The following is an 18,832-nucleotide window of genomic DNA, read 5'->3' as shown; positions in this document are numbered from 1 at the left end:
CTACTACTTTGGCCCTAGGTGCCTGGTATAATAGTTGAACCCATTTGATAAACTTTGGGCCGAACCCATACCCCTCCAAGCATCTCCATAAGTACCTCCACTCTACCGAGTCGAAGGCTTTTGCTGTGTCTAGGGTCACCACAACCCGTGTACCAACTTCTTCATGTGTAGCCTGTAGGTTAATGTAGAGTTTCCGTAAGTTGAACGATGTGTTGCGTCCGGGCATAAACCCGGCCTGATCTGCGTGTATTAATGTTAATATTACCTGATTTAGCCTGATAGAGAGTACTTTGGCTAATATTTTAATATCAACTTGTAGGAGTGATATTGGGCGATAGGATTCTGGTAATCCCAGGTCTTTTCCAGGTTTAGGGTTGAGAACTATGGTGGCCTCTGTCATAGATGGGGGTAAGGTTCCGATTTCAAATAAGTGATTATATAGCTGTAGTAATTTAGGGGCTAATACTTCACTGAATTTGGAATAAAATTCAATTGGGAGTCCATCCGAGCCTGGAGATTTGGATCTAGCAAAGCTAGCTATAGCAGTTAGTATTTCATCTACCGTGAGTGGCGCTTCTAGTAATTCTATCTGTTCTTTGGTTAGTTGTGGGAAAATCACCTTTTCAAGAAAGAGGGACATGGAATGGGTCTCATTGGGGACTGTCGTTGTATATAGGTCTGTAAAGAAGTCTCTAAACATTGATGTTACTGTGGGGGGGTCTGTAACCTCTTGTCCTCCTGGGCCAAGTAGTTTAATAACCACCGGGGGTCTGTCCTCGCTATGTACTAAGTATGCCAACAGTTTAGCCGCCTTTTTCCCATGTTCAAACATTTTCTGTTTGGAGAAAAACATCTTTTGTCTGGCTTTTTGGTACTGTAACTGGTTAACCACTCTAGTTTGTAGTTTAAGTTGGTCTGCATTTACTGGTGTCGGGGTGTTGGTGTATGTTTTTTCAGCAGAGGACAAGTCCTCCAGCGCCTTACCGAGGGCACCAGAGGAGTCCATCTTAATTTTGTTAATAACAGTTATCAGTGTATGTCTAGCAAATAGTTTAAAAGAATCCCATACTGCAGCTGGAGATGCTGATTCATCATTTTCTACAAAGTATGTTTTCCATTTATCCATAAGCTCGTTATCTTCTGGTAGAAGAGAGAGCCAGAATGGGTTTAGGCGCCAAGTACGTGGTGGCTTTGCTACTGGAATGCTTAATGTAATCCAATAAGGGCTATGGTCCGATAGCACCCTAGGGCAAAACATTACCTCCAATAGCCTTGGGGCTAGTCTACGTGAAATAAGTATAAGATCTATACGGGACATAGACCCATGAGAGGATGAAAAGCATGAGTATGACCTAACTCGTGGGAAAATGTGCCGCCAAGTATCTACTAAATGGAAGGTGGAGACAAGTTTAGAAAATCTAGTTTCGGTGGGGACATTATGAACAACTGAGGCCGTTTGTAGTTTGTCCAAAGATGGGTTTAAAGTGACATTAAAGTCTCCCAACCATATCGCTGCTACATTCGGATGGCGGGTCATAAATGATATACCTTCCTGGACTGTGGCAACATTAAATGGAGGTGGTACGTAAAAGGCTATCAAGAGCAAAGGTTCACCATACACTTTAGCATGGATAAAGACATAACGGCCTTGTGGGTCAGTAATTAACTCGTACAGTTCAAAATGTACCGATTTGGCGATTAATATGGAAACTCCCCTGGAGTGGGACGTGTGGGTAGAGTGATACGCCCACCCCACCCATGGCCTTCGGAGTGCCATCTGAACCCTGCCCTCTATATGGGTTTCCACCAGTGCCACTATATCGGCACGTTGTTTCTTAAGGAATGTGAAGACCGCCGCGCGCTTAAATTGTTCACGGAGGCCCCTCACATTCCATGTAAGAAATTTCAAAGATGCCATTGGGAAAACTTCTTAATCATTAATAAAGTATTTATATAAAGCAATTTGTAATCCATATATAAGGCACATAAGTTTCTAACTCTCAAACCCGTCTGACCTAGTTGTATGGCATATAACAAGTAAGTACATTTCCAGAAATCCAACACATGTGATGTTACCTGTTTTCTATCACAGATATGCACAACAGAGCATAACCAAACTTTAAACCTTTGAACTCCCACCCCCCTCCCTGCCCTACACTGACCCAAACTTGTGTGGGCATAATCCCTTAACTGATTATGAACTGGGAAACATGCTAATTTCTTATTGAGCACTAGAATGTAGAGCAGTTGGTTGAGTCCTCGGAAGGTAAATAGCATGAGTAATATCAACCATATCACTCGTATAATGGATAGTATGATTTCTCGATCTTCCTGCTGCCGTTTGGCTGTGACAGCTATGTTCCAAGGAGTGTTCCAATGCTCATGATGTTTCTTCCCAGAACTATGTGGGGTAAAGTCTCGCTGCACGGTGCATGTTAACTGTAGGACTTTGTCTTTCCCGAGCTCCAGAAAGAACTTTGACTCTTGCACTGTGGGTATCCGGGATTTATGTTGTAGATTTGTGCTGGCTAGAAACAGCTCCTGGCCGCGGCCATCTCAAGAATTCAGGATTAATCAGTCAGCTTGTTGAGGGTTAGCTCGTCTTTCCAGCCAAGCAATCACCTCCTCTGGATCCTCAAAGAAGACTGCACGGCCGTCATGCTCCACTCTGAGACGGGCTGGGAAGATCATTAAATACTTATATTGGAGGTTTCTTAGCTTACGCTTGGCTTCTGTAAAGCTTTGGCGGCGACGTTGTACCTCTGCGGAGAAATCGGGGAAGATGGCCACCTTCACGTTTCCCACTGGGATATTGCCTTTCTCCCTTGCCATTCGTAAAGCAGTGTCTCGATCTTTATAGTTAAGAAGTTTAGCTATGAACGTGCGGGGGGGAGCACCCTGCGGGGGGGGTCTCGCTGGCATGCGATGTGCCCGCTCCACCGCAAACATAGGGGAGAAGACTTCTCTTCCATAAGTGGCAATCAGAAGATTTTCCAAGAATGTGGTAGTGTCCTTACCCTCAGACCCCTCCGGCAAGCCTATCAGGCGTATATTACATCTGCGCAGCCTGTTCTCCATATCGTCTTGCTTTATAAGGAGTTGTTGTATTTGTCGTTGTACACGGTCTGAGGATGTTTGTAGGGGTGGAATAGCATCTTCCACCTCGCTCAATCTGGTCTCGGTTTCTTTTACTCTTTCTCTGAGTTTTTGAAAGTCTTGTCTGATTAGGGAGATGTCCGTTTTGACTTCCTCTATTTGCGTCGTGAGAGAAGTTCTACAAAAGTTGATCGCTTCAAGGAGTTTGTCGGTGTCACTCGTAGTGCGTTCTTCCTCCCCAACCCTCTCAGCAGTTCCGTCTTCCTCCGTGTCCTCCTTTTCATGTCGGCGGTATTGGTCAAGTTTTGCTGCCGCTGCTTTTTGTGCTTTAGATGGTGACATACTGTAGGTATCCTGGAGGGTCGCCCCTCTTCTCTCTGGGATACTGGCAGTCTGGAGCTATGCCCTGCAAGCTGTAGGGAGCTGAGTAGGTAGCGTTTAGATGGGAATATCAGAGCTGCAGGCTGTATTCGCAACACAGGTGGATCAGGTAGGTGTGCCAAGATGGCCGCAGCTGCTGACTTTTAATATATAGACACTTACCTGTTCAGGGAGCCTGGATCTTCGGATCGGCTGCCTGGTGCAGCCACCGCCATTCCTGGTAAGGGAACCCGGCAGTGAAGCCTTTCAGCTTCACAGCTGGTTCCCTACTCCGCATGTGCAAAGCGCATTGAGCTTTGTAATTGGTCCGGCGGCGGAGGAAGGAGGAGGGGGCCTAACTTCCGACGCGGCCCCGTCTCCTGGAATTGGGGAACAGTACCTGTCAAAAACAGGTACCTGTTACCCTCTCCTCTGCTTTAAGGTAAAAAAAAAAAAATCTCCCTCCACCCCCAACACCGTCCAGTGCAGCGGGGTTAATAGAACTAAGGGCCTCTGACAGGCATTCATCAACAGTGCCAGACTATGCCCGCTCTTTCCACCCAATGTATCCATTCATATCAGCCATTACTACAGCTTCCATGAATAAAACAGGATCTCTGAATGGAGGGCAGGCAGATGAGTGATAGGTCCAACCCCTACATTCATAGATGGTGGAAGTTTTGTAGCGAGAAGTACCAGGAGCATGGCCATAAACACAGATGGGTGGGACATGGTGACAATACCAGAGAGGAGCCCTCTAGATAGATTTAGTGTAGGATTATCTCCAAGGAGTGTAACGGCAGTTTCCGAGAACTGCATAGATAACCAAAGTTCAGTTCCACAGAGTGATCAAAGCCAAATGGAGTAAGGAACACATATATATATATATATATATATATATATATACACTCTGCATTCAGTGCAGCCTATATATGCAGTGCATTAGGTGGTCTACAGTTTCTAATACACTTCAGGCGGTGTACACAGTATATAACACAGTGCAGCCAGTGCACCATTTCTAATACAGTGTAGGCGGTGTACACAGTATATAATAGTGTAGTGTGCTGTGAAAAGAAAAAATCCCCATCATGTCCGGAAGGCCACCTAGGAGAGGCAGATGCTCACAGGCCACTAAAACTAAAAGAGGGCAAGCAGCCTCTGTGTCTACAGTCAACAGTGGTGGTCGTGGACATGGTGCATCCTTTGCAGGTGGCCGTGGGGCACACTTGTCTTTTTCTGCTGCTGGCCGTGTTATTGAGCCACAACATGCAGAAGAGTTGGTGGAGTGGATAACAAAGCCGTCCTCATCCTCTGTCACCCAGGCTCATAGTAGTTTGCCATCCAACGCAGCTGCCAAAGCGGCCTATTCCACCGGCTCCTTGTCCACAGTTACTCCTTCCGTAGCCCCACCATCATGCATGGAGGAGTCCCTAGAATTATTCAATCACAGTGTCGGTTACATGCTGCTGGAGGATGCGCAGCAATTTGAAGACTCCGATGTTGGTTCCCAGGTGGAGGAAGGGAGTAACGTGAGCCTAGAGAGAGGGGGTGCCACAGAAGGACAAGAAACTGGCAGTCATGTTCCCAAAGCTGCAGCATACTGCCAAGTTTGCTCCAGTGACGAGGAGGGAGGGGATGATGAGGTCACTGACCGTACTTGGGTGCCTGAGAGAAGAGAGGAGGAAAGTGAGGAGGAGGAGGCACAACTCCAACAAGGCCGGATGTCATCCAGGGGTCGGCTTAAGGGCAGCCACCCTATTGCATCACACCACAGAGCTCTGCAGGAGCAGGGCGCTGCTGACTCCCCGCTGACTTTTAAAAGTTCCTTGGTGTAGGCCTTTTTCGGCACGTGTGCAGCAGATCGCACCGTTGCTGTTTGCAACCTATGTCTGAAGCGGATCAAGCGTGGCCAGAACAGCAGCCACTTGGGCACCACATGCTTGACCAGACATATGACGACACGCCATGCAGTTTGTTGGCAGCAGCACCTAAAAGACCCACATCATAGAAAAAGGAAGACTTCTCCTTGCTCCTCATCTGGAATCTCAAACCCTACTATACCTCCAGTCCTCTCAAAAACCTGCACTGAGAGGAATGAAGGTATAGCAATAGGTGTCACAAGTACTTGTAGCCAATCTGCTAGCATTATACACCATCAGTTGAGTTCAGCAGGCAAATTTCCCTACACCAGATGCTGAACTGTAAAATGAAATTCGGTCCCAGCCATCCACAAGCTCAGTGTTTAAATGCTAGCTTGGCCAAATTGATAGCACTGCAACTGCTGCCTTTTTAGCTGGTAGACTCAGCCCCCTTTCATGAATTTGTGGAATGTTCTGTACCACAGTGCCAGGTTCCAAAATGCCATTTCTTTTCACGTAAGGCCATTCCGGCTCTCTACTGCCATGTGAAAGGCAATGTTTTGGCCTCGTTGGACAGGGCGGTGAGCAGTAAGGTTCATATTACCGCTGACTCATGGTCCAGCAGGCATGGGAAGGGACATTGCCTTTCCTTCACAGTGCACTGGGTAACTCTGCTGGCAGCTGGGAAGGATGCAGGACAGGGTTCAGTGTTGAAGCTTGTTTCGCCAAACGCCTACAAAAAGCTAGTGGTGATTCTGCCACAACATCTGTATGCTCCCCTCCTTCCTCTTTTTCCTCTATGGCCTCTTCTGCAGAATTGTCCTCTGAACCAGCAGTGCTCCCTAAACGCTCAAGGGGCTATGCAAGCAGTCAGGAAAAAAAGATGTCATGCGGTGCTTGAGTTGGTTTGCCTAGGGGACAGGAGTCACACTGGGGCAGAGATTCTGTCAGCTCTGCAGGGGCAACCTCAGAGGTGGTTGACACCATGCCACCTCTCCGCCGCCCGACAGTGATATTTGACCCATCTTCCATGTTTGGCACACTTCCTGAATTTGGTGATGCAGCGTTTCTTGACCAGGTACCCAGGCTTACAAGATCTCCTGAGGAAGGCCAGAAAAGTCTGTGGTCATTTCCGCCGGTCATACAATGCCAGTGCTCGGCTGGCTGACATTCAAAGGGAATGCAACCTGCCCATCAACCTCCTCATTTGTGACATGCCCACCAGGTGGAACTCAATGTTGGCAATGCTGCAGCGGCTTTAAACACAGCAGAGGGCTATCAATGAGCACCTGTGTGAGTATGGCACCAGGACAGGGTCAGGGGAGCTTGGCTTCTGGTCAAGGATGCATGCACAGTCCTGTCACCATTTGAGGAGGCCACAAGGATGGTGAACAGCAACAATGCATTCATCAGTGACACTGTCCCTCTAGTCTTCCTGCTGGAGCACACGCTTCGTGGAATCATGGACAGGGTACAGAACAGCGGGAGGAAGAGGAGGTCTTCCTTTCCTCTCAAGGCCCCCTTTATCCAGATAGCATTCCTGCGGGTCCGCCAAACACACAGGAAGAAGAGGAGGAGGATTGTGTCAGTATGGATGTCAAGGGTAACACCCAGCAGTCTTCAAGGGATGATTTTCAGTCCCCAGAAACCCAAGGAGTTGTACATGGCTGGGAGGAGGTAGTGACAGATAATGTGGTCCTTAGTGACCCAGAGGGCTCAGAATCCAATGCCTCTGAAAACTTAGGCTGCATGGCCTCCCTGATTCTGCAAAGCTTAAAAAAGGACCCTAGGATTTGTGGTACTAAGGAGAGGGATCATTACTGGCTGGCAACCCTTCTTAATCCACGTTACAAAGGTAAGGTTGCAGAACTCATCCTGCCTTCGCAGAGGGAGCAGAGGATGAAACATCTTCAGGAGCCCTTGAAGAAAATTGTGTGTGATGCATTTCCAGACCCTGGGAGGTTACCATTTCCTGGTGCTGGACAATGTGTTTTTGAGGCTTCGTTCGGTCAGAGGAAGAGCGGTGGAGAAGGGGGCCGGCTGACCGATGCCTTTAAACAATTTTTCAGTCCTCAACGCCAAGGTCTGATAGGTTCCAGCAACCATCGCCAGCATTTGCATTACTGTATATGGTGCAGGAATATCCAGGGGTAAGAGCAGACTTGGAGACCTTTCCAACAGAGCATCCACTGAGTTACTGGGTCTTGAGGTTGGACCACTGGCCAGAACTTGCTCAATATGCAATTGAGCTATTGGCCGGTCCTGCATCCAGAGTGCTTTCTGAACGCACATTCAGTGCTGCTGGAGGGTTTGCAATGGATCAAAGAGTGCGCCTGTCCACAGACTCCGTTGATAGGCTCACATTTATAAAAATGAATCAGTCCTGGATCAGCAGCTATCAAGCACCTGATGCTGATGTAACTGATTGAATTTGCTATGGATCTGGGATCCCTTGAAGACTGCCTATGCTGCCTATCCTATTCCTCTTCAATCATGGTGATGCTAGCTTCCAAAAATATTTTTGGTTTAGGGCACCACCACCACTATAGGCCCAATTTTTCTGCCCCTGTTTAACAGGAGCATGCAATTACATTTTTTTAAATGATATTTAACAGCAGGGCCCGTTCCTGCACCCAACAAGAGTAACTGTGAGGGGTTACAGTGTTCTGGTAACACCAACACCTAAGGCCCAATGTTTCTGCCCCTATTTAACTGGGGCATGTAATTAAATTTTTTTGAAATAATATTTAACAGCAGGGACCAATCCTGTGTCCAACAAGAGTAACTGTGAGGGGTTACCATGTTCTGGCACCACCAACACCTAATGCCATGTACACATGAGCGGATTTTCCGTCGGAATTCCGCTCAAGCTTGCCTTGCATACACACGGTCACACAAAAGTTCTCTGAACTTTGGACCATCAAGAATGCAGTGACGAACAACACTATGATGAGCCAAGAATATGAAGTTCAATGCTTCCGAGCATGCGTCGAATTGTTTCCGAGCATGCGTAGGAATTTTGTGCGTCGGAATTTGTACATACGATCGCATTTTTCGGATAGGAACTTTTTTTGAAACCTGCTTTCAATCTTTTGCTGGTGGGAATTCCGCCAGCAAAAGTCCGATGGAGCATACACACGGTCGCATTTTCCGACCAAAAGCTCTCATCGGTCTTTTGCTGGCCGAATATCCGATTGTGCGTACGCGTCATTAGGCCCAATGTTTCTGCCGCTGTTTAACCACTTCAGCCCCGGAAGAATTTACCCCCTTCCTGACCAGAGCTCTTTTTGCGATACGGCACTGCGTCGTTTTAACTGACAATTGCGCGGTCGTGCGCCGTTACACCCAAACAAAATTGACGTCCTTTTTTTCCCACAAATAGAGCTTTCTTTTGGTGGTATTTGATAACCTCTGCGGTTTTTATTTTTTGCGCTATAAACAAAAAAAGAGCGACAATTTTGAAAAAAAAGCAATATTTTTTACTTTTTGCTATAATAAATATCCCCAAGAAATATATAAAAAAAACTCATTTTTTCCTCAGTTTAGACTGATATGTATTCTTATACATATTTTTGGTCCCAATAAGCGTTTATTGATTGGTTTGCGCACAAGTTATAGAGTTTACAAAATAGGGGATAGTTTTATGGCATTTTTATTAATATTTTTTTTTTACTAGTAATGGCAGCGATCAGCGATTTTTATTGTGACTGCAGCATTATGGCAGACACATCGGACATTTTTGACACATTTTTGGGACCATTGCCATTTATACAGCAATCAGTGCTATAAAAATGCACTGATTCCTGTGTAAATGACACTGGCAGTGAAGGGGTTAACCACTAGGGGGCGGGGAGGGGTTAAGTCAGTACTAGGGAGTGTTTTCTAACTGTAGGGGGGATGGGCTAGCTGTGACACCTCACTGATCTCTGCTCCCGATGACAGGGAGCAGAGATCAGTGACACTGTCACTAGGCAGAACAGGGAGATGCTGTTTACATCAGCATCTCCCCGTTCATCCTCTCCATGAGGCGATCGCGGGTATCCCCATGGCGATCGAGTCCGTGGGACCCGCGACCCGACTTAGGGAGCTCCCAGGCCGGCGGGAAATTCAAAGGGATGTACCTGTACGCCCATTTGCCCAGCCGTGCCATTCTGCCGACGTACATCGGCGTGCGCCGGTCAAGAAGTGGTTAACAGGGGCGTTTTATTACAATTTTTGAAATAATATTTAACAGCAGGGCCCGTTCCTGTGCCCAAAAAGAGTAACTGTGAGGGGTTACCGTGTTCTGCCACCACCAACACCTAAGGCCCAGTTTTTCAGCAGAGTATATAGTGCAGTCCGTATAGTATTTATACTGCAGTCCGTATAGTATATAGTGCAGTCAGTGTAGTATATATAATACAGTGCAGGGTATATAGTGCAGTGTACAATATAATATAATATAGTGTAGTGTATTGAATTGGTTAAGGGGAGACCTATGACAGAATTAAGAAAAAAAACGGCATGGGTTCCCCTGTCCATACCAGGCCCTTTGGGTCTGGTATGGATTTTAGGGAGGACCCCCACGCCATTTAAAAAAAAAAAAAATTGGCGCAGAGTTCCTCTTAATATCCATACCAGACCTGAAGGGCCTGGTATGACTGGGGGGGGGGGGAACCACACTGTTTTTGTTCAATGATTTTTTATGTATATTGCCGGGATCTGGCAATACATTACAGCCGTGAACCATTTTAAATGACATTTTTTCCTTTAGAAATGTCATTTTGCTGCGGTACTGTTCTAAACATGGGGAAAATGCACTACTTTACAGGCAGACTAAGGAGACCCCCTAGGCACGATATTTAAAGGAATATTTCATTTTTATTGTTTCACTTTAAGCATTCTTAAAATCACTGCTCCTGAAAAAACGTTTTTTTGCATTGATATATGTCCCCTGGGGCAGGACCCAGGTCCCCAAACAATTTTTATGGCAATAACTTGCATATAAGCCTTTAAAAATAGCACTTTTGATTTTTTCACGTTCGTGTCCCATAGACTTTAACGATGTTCAGTAGAATTGCCAGCTTGATAGAACTGAAGGCCAAACTCATATACCAAAATGGGAAAACACCCTGAGATGATATCCTAAGGGATATGCTGCTGTAAAACCCTGCCTATCCTGCAGCCTTGAAGAGTCGCCGGTTTAAAGAGGCTCCTGACTCCCTAGATCCAACAATGGGTCAGTATATGAAGCAACAGTCAGTAGTTTTATCAAAACAAATCATGTGGCAGCCAATCACAGTGGTCATCTGATCACCTAATGTTTCCAGTTCCTGGTGTTCAGTACTTTTTAAATAGACACTTGGGTGGGTAAGGCTTAAGCTGCAAAAGCAGCAGACAGATGTAAACATGTCATGGCAAGAATTTATCTCCCTGTTGCGTTTGTTGGGCAGTACCACCTGCCAAACGCAACCCATTCAACTCAATGGGACTGTGCCAGTAGTGGTGTGGGCTTTTAGGGGTAAAACTGAGTAGATGACAAACCCTCTGAAACGCAATCCACAGTGGATCACTCTTAAAGCCTAGTACACACTACTAGTTTTTGTTTGTTCAACCCAGCAGGGCTGAACGAAAAAAGAAAACAGCTCAGGAGGAGCCGCTGTACTAACCATGCAATGTTAGTACAGCAATCTCCCCCACTGTGCTACTGTGTTCTGACAGGGGGGCAACCCCCCCCCCCACCAGAACACTCAGGTAAGCACTCTTACCATTGGCTGAAAGCGCTGATCAGGAGTCGATTGACAAACCTTTTTCGGTCATGCCGATCAGCTGCAGTACACACAGTCCGACATTCGGCCCATGTGTACTAGACTTTAGAGGGACTAACGCTAGTGTTACCTAGCCCTCAGAACCACTTAAGGGCCCTTAGTTAAATGCATCCTATAGAGCCCTCTCCCTCCCAGCTCCCCTTCCCTCTTTATACATTTCCACCTACACAAGGGCAATTTTCCTTTCATGTGACACCACTGACACGGGGGCATTTTTCCTTCTAGTAAAACCACAAGCCTAAGGCCATTTTTTTTATTTCCAGTGACACCAGAGGTGCAGGGCCTTTTTTCCCCCTAGTGTAACAGGCTTTTTTTTTTTTCCAATGACACAACCGGCCTAGGAGCATCTTTTCTTTTTTTAGTGATGCAGGGGGCATTTCTTCCTTCCAGTGATGCCACCAATATGGGTTTTTTTTTTCCTCACATTGTTGCTAGGGCAATTCTTTCTATATCACTATTAGCCCCATATTTTACAGCGGAATAAAAGGTGTACAGCTATCACGCTCATGTAACAAATGGTTCAGTGCAGCGTGTTGCATGCTTCACTATTAACTGAACTCCATTCCCTACGCAATTTGGCATCTTCTCTCTGGGCACTGGATGATCATGTCCCACCACTGCTCTGCCCCTTTGATCTACTCATGGAATGGGTGTTCAAAGGAAAGAAAAGTGCTAAGGCATTCACAACAGTTCTAGACCTGGAAAGCTCTCTGCGGCTAACATATTATAAGAACAGGGTCTGAAATCATGTGGAACCCAGTGCCTGGAGACCACTTCCAGCCTAGCCCTGCAACAGGCAGTAACTGCACTCCAAAAGTCAGGCTGAGAATAGGCAGCACCAGATAGCTACAATTATAAAGTTCAGCTCTGGCAGCAATGTGGAGAATAATCTTGACTGAAGAGAAGAAACAACAAAATGCTTTTGCCATATCCAAAATCCTGGGCATTTGCTCATGTGATTTTTGGCAAGAAGGATAATTCAACAAATCCAAATTTAGAGCCCGCGACACTGGAGGCCACCTAGAATAGAATGCTTTCCATGAAAGGCATTTCAACTACTTTTTATAAATACCCACAAGATTCATATTAGAAGCCCTGGTCCACACTGATGCAATTTCAGATGCATTCCACAATGCAATGATTCGCATGACAAGTGAAATAATGAGTTCCTATGGCGATCCTTCACATACAAGCAGTTGGAACGTGATGCGATTTTAAAAAGGGTTTTGTGCAATTTTTAGCCCCAAATAGTTCAATGGAAACTGCATGGAAGATGCATAGGTGTTCAAATACAATGCAATTTCAATGCCTTTTCTAGGACTCTGTGCAAAGAGAGAACAGCTCATAAATCAAAATCATAGCCGCATCCAAATCGCATTGCAAACGCATTGGAATCGCACACAAACGTGAAGTCGCACTGGCTGTGATCCTCCAAATCGCTCATTCTAATTGTACCACATCAGTGTGACCTAGGCCTAAATGTGTAGAAATATGCATCATCCTTCATGTTATCTGTTGCTGAGAAATCTGTACTGGCTGTGATCCTCCAAATCGCTCATTCTAATTGTACCACATCAGTGTGACCTAGGCCTAAATGTGTAGAAATATGCATCATCCTTCATGTTATCTGTTGCTGAGAAATCTGTACTTTCCTCAGTGTCCCTACTGCCCACATGCTTGCAAACTGCATTATTTGAACCTAAGTAATTGACCCAATAGAAAGTCTGTGATGATTTCCAGACTAAACAGGATATACTCCTGGGAATTTGCCGGTAAGATTAGACTGTTATAGCTTATGATATCCAAGTTAATTTTGGTGCGTTCTTTTAGTAATGTCATGTGACATTATTAAGAAAACATGAAATGCAAATATGAAACTTGTTTTGTTTGCCAATCCCACAGTGGCAGGAGCCATGCAAACCAGTGCACGTTTGTCTCTGTGTTCTGGGCTGTCAGATGGGATAAACAATAATGGAACTATAATAGAGAGCATTAGTGGGTGCTGTAAATGGCACTTGGTTTATTTAAAAGAAAGTGACACTTGCCATTTTTTCATTTGCTGTTAAATTACAGATACATTTTAGGCATCATTCACGCTGGCACTGAATGGCGCTTGTATGTTTAGAGGACATTTCTTGACACAAAAATGCAAGTATTGATTACACAGAGTGTTTAGGTGTTCATTTAGCTGGGTTTAGAGAAAATTCTGGGCACCTGGATCTGATTTGAAACTCTAAATGGAGCAAAACCTGCTTTAGCCCAGGTTCACATTGAGCCCTGGTTCACACTGGGGCATTTTGACATGCGATTTGACATTTCAAATCGGCGGCAATTGCCGTCAATGGCACCATCCTAATCGGTGCAACGCCAACGGATAATCTTCTCAATATGCGGCACTGCACCAATTTCAAAAAGTAGTTTCTGTACTACTTTTTGCGATTTTGGGCTGCAATTTACATTGACACCTGTGCAGAAACCTTCACAGATGTCTCTGAAATTGCAGCCAAAATCAGGACTGACAGGCAAAAGTGGAATCCTGCAGCTCAGTGTGAACCTGGGCTGAGGGTGGGTTTGAAATCGTACGAGTTCAGCTGAACTCGCACAATTTCAAACCAGCAATGCACAGATGTCTATTCAAATCGCCCCTGAAGAAGTCGCCAGTAAACACAGCAAAATCACACCACAATTTGCATTTTCCGGCAGCCAAAACATTCTTATCCTGAACACGATTCTTCTGCATTCAGGAAAAGGAGGTTGAAGCTCACCTAAACGCGGCAGCTCCCAAACTCTGGTAAAAACCTATGTGTACATGGACACATAGGCTTTTATGGAGTCGAGTTTAGGAGCTTTGATCTCTTCACTGGACTCATAGGCTCCTGCTGCTGTAAATCAAATCCAGTGAAAGTGGGGGGCAGAGCCGAGGCTCACTGTATATCACATAGTGTGGCTCAGGAGCGAGCCCGCACGAGTACCCCCCCAGCAAGCAGGTACTCGAAGACAGGAGGACACAGAGGTGCCAGCAGAGGACCCCAGAAGAGGAGAATCAGGACTGCTCTGTGCAAACCCGTTGCATAGAGCAGGTAAGTATAACTTTTTTTTTTTCTTTAATAACAAAGACTTTAATATCAACTTAAATACCCTAAACTGCATAATACAAAAGTTGTACAAGCTAGGACTTAACCCTTCGGTGGTTTAGTGGATATGTAGTTGGCTAAAAGGATAGCTACCAGAGTGTGGCTGTAAATCGGGTTCAGTCAGAACAGAGACCAGTCACTAGTGGGGTTCCACAAGGCTCTGTACTGGGTCCTGTTCTATTTAACCACTTCTCACCCCTGGCCTATAGCAGAATTATGTCCAGCAGGAGAATTATAACTTCCAGCAGGAGAAGCTGCAATCGTGCGTGACGATCGGTGGTGTGGTGTGTCAGTCTGACACACCACATCTCTGATCTAGGTAAAGAGCCTCTGACGGAAGGAGGTTCCAATTCCCCTATATAGATCTTTAGAGAGACCTCATTCAGAATACTGTGTCCAGTTCTGGAGACCTCACTTACAAAAAGATATTCATAAGATAGAACGAGTCCAGAGACGGGGAAAATGGTGAAAGGTTTGGGGGATAAAATATATCAAGAGCGACTTCAGGAACTTAATATGTACAGTCTGAAGGAAAGAAGAGAAAGGGGAGACTTGATTGAAACCTTTAAATACATGAAGGGGGTGAATAAGGTTCAGGAGGGCAGTTTTTTTAATATAAATCAAGAACACAGGGACATGACCTCAAAATAACTGGAGGAAAGTTCAAAAAAAAAAAAAAATATAAATAAAATGAACAGACTCAATGAACTACTCAGTCTTTTTCTGCCATCACTTTTCTATGTTTCTACTTTGCAATACGGGGTCATTTGGGGTTATTTATAACTCTCCTGGCATTTTAGGGCCCCAAGAAATGAAATAGGCAGTCAATACAACAGAATTGATCAATTTTTAAATAAATAAAGTTATATATATCTATATATATAGATATATATATATATATCTATATATATATATAGATATATATATACAAACACACACACACACACACACACTTGTGCTCATAAGTTTACATACCCTGGCAGAATTTAGGATTTCTTGGCCATTTTTCAGAGAATATGAATGATAACACAAAAACTTCTCTTTCACTCATGGTTAGAGCCCTTTCACACTGGGGAGGGCGTCGGCGGTAAAGCGCCGCTATTGTAAGCGGCGCTTTACCGTCAGTATGCGGCCGCTAGCGGGGCGGTTTTACCCCCCACTAGCGGCCGAGAAATGGTTAAAAACCACCGCAAAGTGCCTCTGCAGATTCTTGATTTCAATGGGCAGGAGCAGTAAAGGAGCGGTATACACACCGCTCCTTCACCGCTTCGAAGATGCTGCTAGCAGGACTTTTTTTACCGTCCTGCCAGCGCATCGCTCCAGTGTGAAAGCCCTCGGGGCTTTCACACTGGAATTAAGGCAGCGGCACTTTTGGGTCGGTTTGCAGGCGCTATTATTAGCGCAATAGCGCCTGCAAACCGCCCCAGTGTGAAAGGGCTCTTAGTGTTTGGCTGAAGCCATTTATTATCAATCAACTGGGTTTACTCTTTTTAAATCATAATAGCAACAGAAACGACCCAAGTGACCCTGATCAAAAGTTTACATACCCCAGTTCCCAGTACCGTGCATTGCCCACTTTGACATCAATGACAGCTTGAAGTCTTTTGTGGTATTTGTGGATGTGGCTCTTTATCTTCTCAGATGGTAAAGCTGCCCGTTCCTCTTGGCAAAAAGCCTCCAGTTCCTGTAAATTCTTGGGCTATCTTGCATGAACTGCACGTCTGAGATCTCCCCAGAGTGGCTCAATGATATTGAGGGCAGGATACTGAGATGGCCACTCCAGAACCCTCCTTTTATTCTGCTGTAATCAATGACAGGTCGACTTGGCCTTGTGTTTTGGATCATTGTTGGAATGTCCAAGTACATCCCATTCGCAGCTTCCTGGCTGATGAATGCAAATGTTCCTCCAGTATTTTTTGATAACATACTGCATTCATCTTGCCAACAATTTTGACCAAATTTCCCGTGCCTTTGTAGCTCACACATCCCCAAAACATCAGCGATCCACCTCCGTACCTTTCATCATAGGCCTTGTTGACTCCTCTCCAAATGTAGCATTTATGGTTGTGGTCAAAAAGCTAAAAATTTTGGTTTCATCACTCCAAATGACTTTAGGCCAGAAGGTTTGAGGCTCGTCTCTGTGCTGTTTGGTGTATTGTAAGTTGGATACTTTGTGGCATTTGCGTAGTAATGGCTTTCTTCTGGTGACTCGACCATGCAGCCTATCTTTCTTCAAGTGCCTCCTTATTGTGCATCTTGAAACAGCCATACCACATGTTTTCAGAGAGTCCTATATTTCACTATTTCACCTGAAGTTAGTTGTGGGTTTTTCTTTGCATCCCAAACAATTTTCCTGGCAATTGTGGCTGAAATTTTAGTTGATCTACCTAACCGTGGTTTGGTTTCAACAGAACCCCTCATTTTCCACTTGTTTAGAGTTTGAACACTGCCGACTGGCATTCTCAATTCCTTGGATATCTTTTTATATCCCCTTCCTGTTTTATACAGTTTAACTACCTTTTCCCGCAGATCCTTTGGCAATTCTTTTGCTTTCCCCAGGACTCAGAATCCAGAAATGTCAGTGCAGCACTGGATGAAAGATGCAAGGGTCTGTCAGAAGTACAGAAACTCATTGACCTTTTAGGCTGGGTTCACGCTGATTCTACACAACAGTCATAAGACGGTCATCCTACTTTGCTCTGCGACATCAGTCCTACATCCATCCGACTTGAATGAACAGGATACTACTTTGATCTGACTTTGTGATAGTCTGACTTGTCCTTTGACCAATCAAAACAATCCCAGTATGACATAAATTCCTTTTACTGCTGCTGCAATCACCATGTTGGATGTCACAAGTTGGATGGTTAGGACAACTATCCTACTTTGATCCGACTTCAATGGGCTGAAGTAGGATCAAAGTCGGACCAAAGAAGTCCAGGGAGCATTTTCAAAGTCCGGCCAGTTAAGACGGCTCTCATAGGGAAACATTCATTTTCACACATCGTGCAACATGAGCTCTCAATGTCGGAGCAGTTGTCATACAAGTGTGAACTCAGGCTTATACATACACACACATATACAGTGGGGACGGAAAGTATTCAGACCTCCTTAAATTTTTCACTTTGTTATATTGCAGCCATTTGCTAAAATCATTTGAGTTCATTTTTTTTCCTCATTAATGTACACAAAGCATCCCATGTTGACAGAAAAACACAGAATTGTTGACATTTTTGCAGATTAATTAAAAAAGAAAAACTGAAATATCACATGGTCCCAAGTATTCAGACCCTTTGCTCAGTATTTAGTAGAAGCACCCTTTTGATCCAATACAGCCATGAGTCTTTTTGGGAAAGATGCAACAAGTTTTTCATACGTGAATTGGGGGATTCTCCATCCATTCCTCCTTGCAGATCCTCTCCAGTTATGTCAGGTTGGATGGTAAACGGTGGACAGCCATTTTTAGGTCTCTCCAGAGATGCTCAATTGGGTTTAAGTCAGGGCTCTGGCTGGGCCATCCAAGAACAGTCACGGAGTTGTTGTGAAGTCACTGCTTCGTTATTTTAGCTGTGTGCTTAGGGTCATTGTCTTGTTGGAAGGTAAACCTTCGGCCCAGTCTGAGGTCCTGAGCACTCTGGACAAGGTTTTCGTCCAGGATATCCCTGTACTTGGCCGCATTCATCTTTCCCTCGATTGCAACCAGTCGTCCTGTCCCTGCAGCTGAAAAACACCCCACAGCATGATGCTTCCACCACCATGCTTCACTGTTGGGACTGTATTGGACAGGTGATGAGCAGTGGCTGGTTTTCTCCACACATACCGCTTAGAATTAAGGCCAAAAAGTTCTATCTTGGTCACATCAGACCAGAGAATCTTATTTCTCACCATCTTGGAGTCCTTCAGGTGTTTTTTAGTAAACTCCATGCGGGCTCTCATGTGTCTTGCACTGAGGAGAGGCTTCCGTCAGGCCACTCTGCCATAAAGCCCCGACTGTTGGAGGGCTGCAGTGATGGTTGACTTTCTACAACTTTCTCCCATCTCCCGACTTCATCTCTGGAGCTCAGCCACAGTGATCTTTGGGTTCTTCTTTACCTTTCTCACCAAGGCTCTTCTCCCACGATAGTTCAGTTTGGCCGGACGGCCAGATCTAGGAAGGGTTCTGGTCATCCCAAATGTCTTCCATTTAGGGATTATGGAGGCCACTGTGCTCTTAGGAACCTTAAGTGCAGCAGAAATTTTTTTTGTAACCTTGGCCAGATCTGTGCCTTAACACAATTCTGTCTCTGAGCTCTTCAGGCAGTTCCTTTGACCTCATGATTCTCATTTGCTCTGACATGCACTGTGAGCTGTAAGGTCTTATATAGACAGGTGTGTGGCTTTCCTAATCAAGTCCAATCAGTATAATCAAACACAGTTGGACTCAAATAAAGGTGTAGAACCATGTCAAGGATCATCAGAAGAAATGGACAGCACCTGAGTTAAATATATGAGTATCACAGCAAAGGGTCTGAATACTTAGGACCATGTGATATTTCAGTTTTTTTTTTCTTTTTTAATAAAGCTGCAAAAATATCAA

Source organism: Aquarana catesbeiana, linkage group LG01 (assembly GCF_042186555.1).
Source record: "Aquarana catesbeiana isolate 2022-GZ linkage group LG01, ASM4218655v1, whole genome shotgun sequence".
Taxonomy (NCBI): domain Eukaryota; kingdom Metazoa; phylum Chordata; class Amphibia; order Anura; family Ranidae; genus Aquarana; species Aquarana catesbeiana.
The sequence above is the reverse complement of the archived record's forward strand: the minus strand, read 5'-3'. Positions refer to the sequence as shown.